The following is an 11,866-nucleotide window of genomic DNA, read 5'->3' on the forward strand; positions in this document are numbered from 1 at the left end:
AATTTAAACATGAGTGACAAATGTTTATTGGAAGCCATCATTATTGTTTTTCATGTCCTTGTTATTACTGTAGATCACAATTATAGTGATTATGTTTTTTACTACACAAGAAAACTATTGCTGCCAAACACAATGTGCATTTATTTTCACATAAGTTCACTCAGAAATCAAAGAACATTTAGAGACAGATACATTTTTACAGATATTTTATGTTTATTACACAAGATAAATCTATATATTATATTCAATAATATATTGTAAATACTTAGAATTGTGAACTAAGTTATCGCTACCATTATATTTTTAAGCATTATATTTCTATTTAAAAATAATTTTACAACAATAGTTTTAGTAACATAGTTAACATAATTCCTTTCCTAAATCATAATTTGCTCATTTAATTTTAAGAGATAATGCATTTCTATATTTCGTTACACTTACCTTGAGCACAATGTAAAATGTAATGATTTGTTAGCTGCTACTTGTAATCAGTGAAAGCAAATTCAAAGTTTAATATTTGGTGTAGTCATTCATAATATAGCAAGCGTTTTACCTCTGTACAGTTGAACTCAATCTCTTGTAGTGTGCAATTAGATACAAACTGGTGCATTTTGGTAATCCTAATCTTTGATAGTATGGTCATTCCAAGCCCCCATATTCCCGCAATGAGTAAACCAAAATAGAGGAAAAAAAATGTGATTTAAAAGAAATAAATGGTAACAAATGTAAAACTAAAACTAATACACACAGTGTTGCCCTGGTTGAAATGTCAGCATAAAAAAATGATTAAAATGCCAGTGTAACCTATAGTGCCAGATTGTAATTTATTTTATAAAACTCACATCACAATGCATATAAAGGCACTTTTTTTTAGTTTGGATAAAGGTAAAGTCCAAAATGTTAAAAATTGTCATCAGAGGAAGAGGGGTTTGTGGATATCTCTTTTCATTTCTTCTTGCATTTCCAGTACAGGAAGTGTAGAGAAATCCAGCAGGACACAGATAGCACAAAATAACCTAATGGAGATATAACCCTTCCCTATTCCACCCAAATCGATGGAAAATGGTTTGCCTATACTTTAAACATTGCATTCAATGAGACAGATGTAATTAGAATGCATATATTCCCGACATGTTTATCAGGTTAATGTTGCCCAAGCTGTGTGTGTTCATGTCAGCCTTATGGAAACTATATTCTGAGCTTAACCACAAGGAGACCCATGTCAAAGAAAATGATTAACTATCATGCTACAAAACTATAGTGAATAATACCAAACCATTAATAAATTATGATCGGCTACTATTAGAAGCTGTAAAAAAAAAAATCATTAGTTCCTTATATAGAAAAATTGTTAGCTTTTGTAAAATGTAATTCTAGTTATGGCAAGCAAAATTTGGAATATCAAAATTTGGAAATAAGTAAGCATTGACTTGAGATACCAGCATGATTTAACATGGTACTAATGGCCAAATACTATTGTACTTTAAGTGTGATGCCTAAATAAAGAAGGCATCACACACCATCTAAACCAAGTTACTTTACCAAACTGAAATTATTATACCAACGGTGCCTACATCTACTACTGAAGAATAAAGGGTTTTGATTTGTGAACACATCAAATAAACTAAAGAATGTGACTAATGAAGAAAAGGTCTATCAAGTAGTACAGTTTCAAGCCCTCCATTAATGAGAGTCAAAGTTTTGTATTAAAGGAATAGACAATCAAAAATATTTCTTGCAGACTGAAAGTATCATTCAATTAAGTCTTATTTAATAGGTTAGTGCTCACAGCAACAATAATGTGTACAGGGTAGTAATATCTAGCAACCAATCAAAAATAATCTCTTGACTAAACTAGCTGCAGCAAACTGAAAGGTAATTGGTTTCTAATGGTGCATTCTGTGAATCACTACCATTGTTTGCACTACCTTATTGAACGTAAAAAAAATTTTTAGGGGGTGCCCACTGAAATAAAAGTTGAACCCACATGGGAGCCCAATGGAGAGAAATATATGACCTTCTCTCTTCACCAATAGTGGGACCAAAATATCAGTTAAAACGGACCTAAGGTCCACATTATCTGATCCCACTGACCTGCAGGTGCTTTCATGTTTACCTGGTCTTCTTCTGAGTTCAGCGTCTGTGGACATCTCAATTGACCCAGCCGGGGGGCTTGCCAAGGCTGTACATTTTTTACAATGGAGACATAGGGGTCTATTCACAAAGCTGCCGAAGGATCTGGCCGTAGCTTCGGCCGATCCTTCGGCTAGCTTCGGCACCAGGACCCCTTCGGTTCAGGAGAACCGAGGGGGTGCTGTACGGCTATTCACAATAGCCCGTACAGCTCCCGATCACGGCCGAGTGGCTCAGTCGAGCGCTGAGCCGTGCTGAAAGACGAAGCTGGCCGAGCGGCCGGCCATGATCTTACGGCTGGCTCCGGCCACTTTCAGAGAGATCAGCGTCCCTGGTTGCTAACCAGGGACACTGATCTCCAAGCATCTGACTCTCCCTGGCGGCCCGGGAGTCTCCTGCTCCCGGCCGCCAAGGAGAAAAACCCCGCTCTGTCTTTTTTCTTTATTCTGACACGGAGCGATGTCAGAATAGAGAGAAAAAAAAAAAGTCCCATTCAAAAGCATTGGGACATTACTATTGGCTATTTCTATTGCAGTTCCCCACCAGGTCCACCAGCAGAGGGCGGGAACAATGCTAGTTTACTATTGGCTATTGCAAATTGAAATAGCCAATAGTAAACTCTCAATGCTTTTGAATGGGATTTTTTTTTCTCTATTCTGACATCGCTCGTGCCAGAATGAAGAAAAAAAGACACAGCAGCGTTTCTCTCCTTGGCGGCCGGGAGCGGGGGCTCCCGGGGCCCCAGGGAGAGTTTTTACATTTTTTTAACTTTTTACAGCAGCAGAGCCGCCGGACAATAGGAAACTATTGGGCGGAGCTAGCTGTCACTGCTAGCTCAGCACAATCGTTTTCTATTTACTTTTTTCTACTTTTTTCACTCTTTTTCTGTTCTTCTCGGTGCCTCTGAGGGACCAAGCAGAACAGCCGAGCCAAATGCCGCTCGGCGGCATTCGGCTATTCTCTCACTGCTGTTCGGGATCTTTCAGAATAGCCCGAACAGCAGTGTGAAGCCTGCCGGAGGTTCGGCTCAGCCGATCCAGATGTTGGATCGGCTGAGTTGAACTCCTTCTGCACTTCGGATCAGCCGAACATGCTGAGCATGTTCGGCTGTTTCGAAGCCACACGAAGCAAGCCGATGTACGGCTGATTTCAGCCGATATACGGCTGAAATCAGCCGTACCAGCCTGAAGTGAATAGCCGAACAGTGTTCGGCTCACTTCACTTCTGATCGGTCATTCACTCGGCTACCCTCGGCAGCTTTGTGAATAGACCCCATAGTATTCCATTTAAAGACCATGTAAACAGTATTAGGAAGAAGAGAGTGCAGGAAAATTTTCTAAAGAAGAATGTACTAGCTGTGTATGTTACTACTGTACTAGTAATGTACACAACAAGAAATAACCAGAGTTCCATCTGCAATAGACTTGATGGAAGCCATGTGGACTAGAGGCCCATAAGGCTGCTTTTAGGGTTCATTTAAACATATGTGCTGACTATGTAACTTTTTTTCTGTTCTCTAGCATGTCTGTATACTAAAGCAGCTTTAGGAAAGTATGTTCCATTTGCTTAAAATGGAGTGCGGAGCAGGTGGGGCTTAAGAATGCCGATGAGCCTGTGAATATAGAAGTATAAAAATAGTTTTTTATTCATACTGCAGAATGATTAGCTATTGTATACATTTATACACTATGACTACAATGACAGACTCAGGTAGAAAAATATCTGTTACTGTGAATTTTACAATGACATTTCACAATTTCCTCTAATTTTTCTTTTAACCTGGAAATATTTTCATAGTGTGTGAATACGCATATAACTGTGCCACATACTGTACGTGACCAAGTTTAGTTCATAGGTTTGATCTCTTTATCGTACACTCAAGCAATAAAAATATATATAAAACTACATGTAAAATAAATATATACAGTATTTTAAAAAAATGATTTAAGTGATAAGGGCTGCAAAACTCCATATAACCTCTATACGAGTAAATACTACTAGTTTTATGTACTCTTAGACCAAATAAAATCAGGTTCTCCTCTAACAATGTAAAGCTTCTTTGTAAAGGAAATAAACTATATTTTATGCCAAATTTCTTTTTTAGCTTCCATAAAGCACCTACATAAACCTGGTTTCCAGGTACATAAGCCTGGTGTCCTACACATTTGTAATATGATCCAACAGGGTTAATAAAAGACTAGACACCCTTTAGTTGGGAAAGTGAATGTTTACTTCCTAAATAAGGTTACAGCAACCCTCTCACTATAAAGAATGCAATACATACTCACTTTTCCGGCTGCCTGTGTCTCCAAACCCCATGCTGGGACATGTACTGATGCAGAGGATGTCATTAAATCTGACATCCTCTGGGTCCCAAGCAGCTCTCCCTGGTTCCTCCTCCTTACATCCATGCCACTCCTGTATTCTATAGTGGGTGGAGGTCAGAGAGAGGAAACAGTAAGGGTTAGATATTCCCAGAAGTGTCAGTTTCACTTCAGCAGAAGCTTTCTCATAATCAGAGCAGCAAGTAATTATTAACTGACTTCTTTTACAGGTATGCCTTAGTTGCAACAATTTTCTACAATGACAGGTGCATTTTAAGCTGTGATTATTTTCAATACCCAATCATGTTTAAGGAAAAATACATAAAAGCTGGATTCTTTTTTCTTGCACATGAATGAATGATTGAAGTGAACATAGGTTGACTGTATTTACAAGCCAAAATAAGAATTCCTTTTGCAAAGTAAACAATTACTTTGCTACATGAACATGGTCTCTTTTATAAGTAAATTTACCCAGAGTCAATCAAGCAGAAGAGTTACCTTCTAGTCACTACTGCTACCAGTGAGAAGGTGACATCAACCCAAATGTAGTAAATTAAGGTGATAATCTTTTTTTTAATTATATATATAGCAAAACAGGTAATGGTGTACATTCTTGGACTTCTCAAACAAAACTTAAAATTATAATAGCCTTCGAAGCTTAGACTTTGCTCATATTTATTATACAATTAATATAATGCTTACATCTGATCTCTGGGCTCACCCTATCAACCACTCCACCCCCTCCACCTACTAACCTCTAACTGATCGCTGGCATTACAAAAAAAATCTAAATGACCTTTTCAGTCAACTAAAGCTGCAGTCACATGATCCCCCAGTCCCGGGTCTTTTCTTCTGTTTACATAAGCTGTCCAGGGTTAGAGTCCTTGCAGAATCCAGAAGAGGAGTCTGCATTGGTGATGTCAGCATGAGGGGACTCTTGGGGACTGAACGACATGATGAGAGGGGGATTTTTATTTGCCCAGAGATGAGATTTAACACAGAGTAGTTTTGGTTTAATTGAGACACTTTGTAGTTGCGAATAACACTGTTTTCATAGTGTAAAATATACTAAAAATTTAATTTAATTGGAAAGTATTAGTTCATCTTCAACATTAACAAAAATAATTTTCAAAATATTCTAACAGACTTATTTAAACAAGCTAGCTCAAAGTGCCTGTGTTGCCCATTACAACCAATCAGATGTCAACAGTTATTTTTCTGTGTAGGTAAGAAAAACAAGAGGATAAGGGAAAGAAGCTGATTAATAAAGGTGCTCATAGACACAAAGGGGTTGATATACTAAAGACACAAAAAAAGGTGTACACTTTGCAAGGAAATTCTCACTTAGCAGGGGACGTTTGCCCTTAGTCTAATGAATTAGGGGACGCTCTGCTGACTTTCATTGCCCAATCATGTAAAAAAAAATGCTTTCCTTTTATTTTCCTTGTACATGATTGGGTATTGTTTACAAAGTGAAGTTTCACCACATTTACTAAACTAAGGGAAACTTCCCCTGCAAAGTGCAATTCCCTTTGCACAGTTAACAGCCTTTTTGCCTTTAGTAAATCAACCCCAAAATCTCTTCCCAATCCAAATGATTAGAATGGAACTGGGAGAATATCATAAGTCTATAGGAGTTGTGACCTCTGCATGCACTCCTATAGATTACTTATCTGAGGCAAAATTCATGTAGTTGGGCTACACTTGGTGGATTATTTGTTGTTGTTTCCCCAAGATTATGGTTCGGGTTCACTGCTTCCCAACATTTTTAGTGGATAAAAAAAAAATAGGGATTTTGCATTACAAAGAAGATAAGTCATATTGCGGTAGGAGAGCCAACATAAAATGTACAGTAATAAGCAATACAGATTATAGACATATCTTGGCCTTGAAGAAAAAATGTTTATATTACTGTCAAAGACATCAACGGTTACAACCGTCAAGACGTACTCTCGAATCCTTAGATTTAAGAAACATTAGTGTGTACCTCTTAATGTTCAAATAGAAATATAGAGGTGTATAGGAAGTTTTGTATAATTGAAAAATAATAAAAAAGTAAGGATGTGCGTATCTATCTCTTTTCAATTTCAGAAGGACGTGGGAATCACATTGACAGATATGTATATTAGTATATGTTAGGCCAAATGCAGAGTGAATGTCAATAGCCAAGCTCTCCTTAAAAAAAAAAAAAACTAAGGAGATGTTGTTGTATGGAAAGAGAGAAAAAATAAAAGTGCAGAAAGATGAAAAGAAAGAGAGGGGGTACAAAGTTTTTATAATATGAATTTCTGGCAGAAAACTTTGCCTGTTCACCAGCAGAAATAATGATCAACCTGTAGTGCAGTTTAAATCCTTGGACTCACAGCAGCCATATCATCAGTGTGTGCTGGAGCTTTTAGGAAGAATTAAAAATGTTGTATATGGATATATACATATATATTGGTGCATGTCCCCAATGGCAGTGCCCAGCTTTCCATGCCTTTTGTTTCACAATAGTTTAATAGTCCTACAAATGGCCGGAATTGAATAACAAGAGTCATCCCACATAGACTTCAATGGAGGTTGATGCAGAGTTTGTGAACTGCAAACTGAACCTAGGCAGATTTGCTCATCCCTACCCATAATGAGCAAGGAGCTAGGGAAACTAAACTTTGTATAAACATGCATGTTTAGCAGAATGCTTAGCATGCATGTTTACACACATATGTTACTGATAACAACAACATGATGTGCGGGTGCCTATAGTCCACCATAAACCATAGCTTGTGATGGCTATGCAGAAATGTTCCCTTGGTTAAAAATAGATTACATATTATCTTTCACAGCCATCCCGTTCAGCTGTTATCTCCCTTAGTTTTTCCTGATTGGTTGCTTTGGGCAACACATCCTCAAATTTAGCACTTTCTAGAGCCCTGTCCTGCAACTAAATTCCAAGATACACTCCTGCCATTCACCTAATATGTGCATTAGTGTTCTATGCGCAACGTTGTTTGACAGTTTTGTAATGACTATATAAAACTTCCTAATCAACTTCTTGCAAGTCATGTATGTTATCCTGCTTTTTCTCCCGATACATGAAGTTTGGTATGGTCTAAGTATTATACATACTAATTGTGATATGTGCTGTTCTTGTACATGTGCCAATTTTAGTACTTACTTGTTTAACACTTCACTGATTTTTTAAGAACTTTCTTTTTTTTGCAAAATTCCTACTAGAATTTCTTTTTTATGCAAAATGTGAAAATATCCTGTCATTGTGATGACTTTTTGATATGTGTTAGAGACAAATATGCCCTTTTATGATGTATTTGAACAAAATTAAAGAAAACAAGATTGTAAATGTGCGTGTTCATTTCTTCTGTGGATATTGTATGCAGATCTTGGGAATAAACCACTAAACAATCACAAAACAATCAGGCACATTTGATAAGGCAGTAGATTGAGCAACAATGATAAGCAAGTGTACAGTAGGTTGAATGCTATGGAATTTTTCAACCTATTTAGCAATGTAACTAATAGAGCCCAATGGCATTTTAGTTCACTAAAGTATGGCCACTTGAAGGCGATAAGAAAAACAATAATCTCTGCATCTAGTGAAAGGTTTTTAAAGTTTATTTAGACAATTTACTTCATAAGATTTACTTATGAAGTAAAAGTAAAGATTAGAATGTAGATAATTTAACACATGGAGAGCCTTAAAAGATAACTATGGGGTAAATGTTTTTGCAGATAGCTCTCTTTAGGGTCATGGGAGGACATATACTAACCTCCTCCTGTGACCCATAGCTCAGTATATCGGGGGCTATTGCCCGCAATATACTGAGAGCACCACAGCCGGGACGGATCCCCACAATACTGTTGAGATCCACCCAGCTGTGTGAGTGACAGCTGGCTCTGCCTAGCTAGACTATCTAGAGCTGGAGGATCGGAGAGGGGAGGGGGGAATCCCTGCAGGGAGCAGTGACTGACAGTCACCGCTCACTGCAGGGAGACAATCGGAAAGGGAGTGGATCGGCGGCATGATTCTGCTCACTTCCCGTCACAGGTCGGCTCTAACTATGAGATGAGTGGAAATCGCTCACCTCATAGTTCTCCTTTAATCAAGCCAAGAGTTAAGAATCTGATCAAAGGGGAAGCTTTTAAGCTCCAATCCTGGGCAATTGCCATGTAGTACCTCCCAAAACATCTTAAATTATTAAGAATTTGTACAAGCCACACATAAACAAATACAAAAAAACATTAATTTCTGTTATTTTGGAACACCTTGGCTTCATCATGACCCATACACCAAAATGCCTCAAAGATTACCTATCTCCACAGACTGCAAAACAAGACATTTCAAGAATGTGGAACAACAATTTGCTCTAATAACATCTTTCTGCAAAGTCAAACAAGCAAATTTGTTATATAACGTACCTAACATTAGCATATTAGCCGCAGCCCAGGGAAGATGAGGCTAAAGAGATTGGTCTAGCAGCCAGGTGGGACAGAGGATCAGGTAAGTATTTGTTCAATATTTTCACCCCCTGGGCAAAACGAGCACTTATCCTTTGTAGTGCGGGGATAGCCCCACTGCAAGGGTTAATTTTTTTAAATCCTGGAGTTCTGCTTTAAGCACAAATCTGAAGATAAAGATGTATATGAAGTTAGTGTGCCAGATAAGACTCTTTTTGACTCCTTTTTGCCCATCTTTATACATGTTTTAGTACTGCCTCCTAATGTGCATATGCAGATCCACTGTAAACAATCAAGTATTGTCTTGGCAATGTGTTTGTTACTGATAATTAGCTCTATATGCACTTGTGAAAAATAAAGAAAGAAGAAAAAAACCACACATGATTGGTAGTCGGTGGCTGCAATCAAGGTAAACCTATGATGTTTTATCAATGAATCATCCCTCTTTTTGACACGTTACATCATGTGACACAGTGACCAGGTAGGGGAATAAACACCTGGGCATAACAGGTCATTTATATGCTTCCAAATTGGAACTCCAAACACTTCTGAGAGTAAACATATCCCCTTTTCCCAGGTACTATGTTCAACTGTCGATGCATATGACTGCAACAAGTGGATTAGGGGGCTCTTCTAGTGGTGGTGTCATTTTCCCTGTAAACTTTCATGGTTTTTCCCTTGTCCAATTTACAGCCAGTTGAAATGTGTGCTAATTTAGAAGGTGGCCCACATTCACTACAGCCTGGCCATCAATAATTAATTACATAGACTGCCTGAGGGGTTCCCTTGTCATTGCAGAGTCAACATCCATCTAAGAAAAATGTCAGTTATTAAGTTATTGGTTCATCTTAGAGATGTGAGAAATTACTGAAAAACATACTTGCGATCTGGGTGCAGTCATGTGTCTTCTCCTCTTCTGGGTCAGAAGTAGGCTCAGGTATTAGCATGGCTGGATTAAAATCATTGCGCCTTGGAAGTACCAAGTTGGGGGAGGCAGAAGGGCAAGTTCTTACTTGGTTAGTCTGGCTGCAGACAGGTGCGTTGTGTTTGCATTTAACAGCACTGCATGTATAGATTGGGAACATTTTTTATTGCTACATCAAAATGATACATCCTGAGAACATAAAAGAAAAGCATACAATGAAGTTTAGACATTGTTAATTATTAAAATGTTGGAAAGAGGGGGGCGTGGCCAGCGCTTGGGACGGATGGCTGCTTGAGACGGAGCTCCGTGCCCAAGCAGACGGCGGACCGCGACAGTCACCACATCGGGACCCGGCATCATCTCCCCACTTACCCCAATCACATCAGGGGAAGGTCCGGACATGTCCCGAAAGAAAAAGTCAGGCGCTCGGCCCCAGAAAATGACGGCATTCTTCAATCTGTCGGGCCGCAAGCCACAGCAAAATGGCGCCGGCCAGCAGCACTCCACGCCGGTCACCTCCCACTTGGCTGGTAGAGGGGATCGGGACGCGGACATCAACCGCCGGCCTGAAGGTAGGAGTCACCCAGGCCCCGAGAAGCCTCCTAGGCAGCCACAGAGCCCATCACCCTCCCAGGCCTCACACCAGTCCTCATCGATTGCCTCAGGCAGCCCAGAAAAATCGAGGCCGCGGCTTTCAGGCCTAGACCACCAGGGGGAGATAGAGAGCCCTGCTCTCCTGTCCAGGGATGACACCAGAGAACTTGTGACACCTATTAACTCGTTCCCCACCGCAGGCAAGCCTCTGTCAGATTCTACACTGAAAGATATGTTTAGTTGGAAAGAGAGATAAAACTTGAGAGCAGCAGTGTGGTGTAGGGTATGTACCATTTGTATATCTCATGCACATTGTTGGTGGTACCAAGAAAAGCACAGGCTTTATGCACAGAACAAATGTTGGGGATACATTGTCACTTTATTGTTTATTGTCGGAGGTGAGTATACCAGATGTTTAGAAGACACATGAGTCACTAATCAAGACAGCGCTGTCAAATAATTATAGACAAAGCATTATTATAAATTCAGTGGTTGGAGCAGTGTTACCAGATTAGCATGTTTCTCAAGTCATGACTTTTGGAAGGCAGGATTTTATAATTTTCCTCTATTACTTATCAAGCCAATTGAAGTTTATACTACTAGCTGAGCTGCATAGTGTAAACTCACTAAGTGCTAACATTGTGTGTCTGATGTCAGCAAAAATTGCTGACATCACAGTTATATGGTAACAAGTGCACAATAAAAGGCAATGAAAGTCTTGGATGAATGCACACGTCTACCAAGGCAACCTGATGTCAGATTTCACCATTCAGACATTTTGCAGAAATCCACACGGACTATTACAAAGTTACCAGTGCAGCTTATCTCACAAAATTCTAGCACTTCCTCAAATATTGGAGTGTTGGATTGTTGGGCCACTCCCAAGCAAGACCTGCTTTGCCCTCCCCCTTGCTCCAGCAATAATATCATAAATCATCAGTGGACACTCACATTGACTGTCATTTTCAGTTTTACAAGTCTTTACTCACAACTTCAGCAACAGATTGATGGCATTATGGTCAGGGGAGTGGGAAAAGTGACTTCGGAGAGTTGGAAGTCCAAGACTCTGACACTCCAGATATCTTTGAGGTAGATGGTGTCAGTAACTCTGTATAGAAGGCATGGATTTCTGCACTGTGTGATGCTACTGCAAGTAAATATTGTAGCGAGTATGCTCATCAGACATTGGAAGATGTAGTGAAAGGGTCTATTTAAGTTAGACCAGGGATAGGCAATCTTGGCACTCCAGCTGTTGTGGACCTTCATGTCCCATCAGGCAGTGTAAGACTATGACAGCAACAGGCATTACTCCTAGAGGCATAGATAAATAATGGGATTTTGAGTTTCCCCACACCTGGGGTGTCAAGGTTACATACTGTTGAGTTACACACAAGCAGTTAACAAGTAAAAAAGCAATGCTGGCATTATTTGTTAG

The 11,866-nt window shown here is 39.3% G+C and overlaps 1 long non-coding RNA gene across 1 annotated transcript; it reads right to left on the reverse strand.

Moving 5' to 3' along the window:
• Positions 1-1,832: 1,832 nt before the first annotated feature.
• Positions 1,833-7,788, reverse strand: LOC108785478. The gene is made up of 3 exons (XR_001941134.1): positions 7,382-7,788; positions 3,636-3,647; positions 1,833-1,842 (listed from the first exon to the last, which is right to left on the reverse strand). It is a non-coding gene; the product is annotated as an uncharacterized LOC108785478 (long non-coding RNA).
• Positions 7,789-11,866: the final 4,078 nt, after the last annotated feature.

Source organism: Nanorana parkeri, unplaced genomic scaffold (assembly GCF_000935625.1).
Source record: "Nanorana parkeri isolate BGI_ZX_2015 unplaced genomic scaffold, ASM93562v1 scaffold164, whole genome shotgun sequence".
Classification (NCBI taxonomy): Eukaryota; Metazoa; Chordata; class Amphibia; order Anura; family Dicroglossidae; genus Nanorana; species Nanorana parkeri.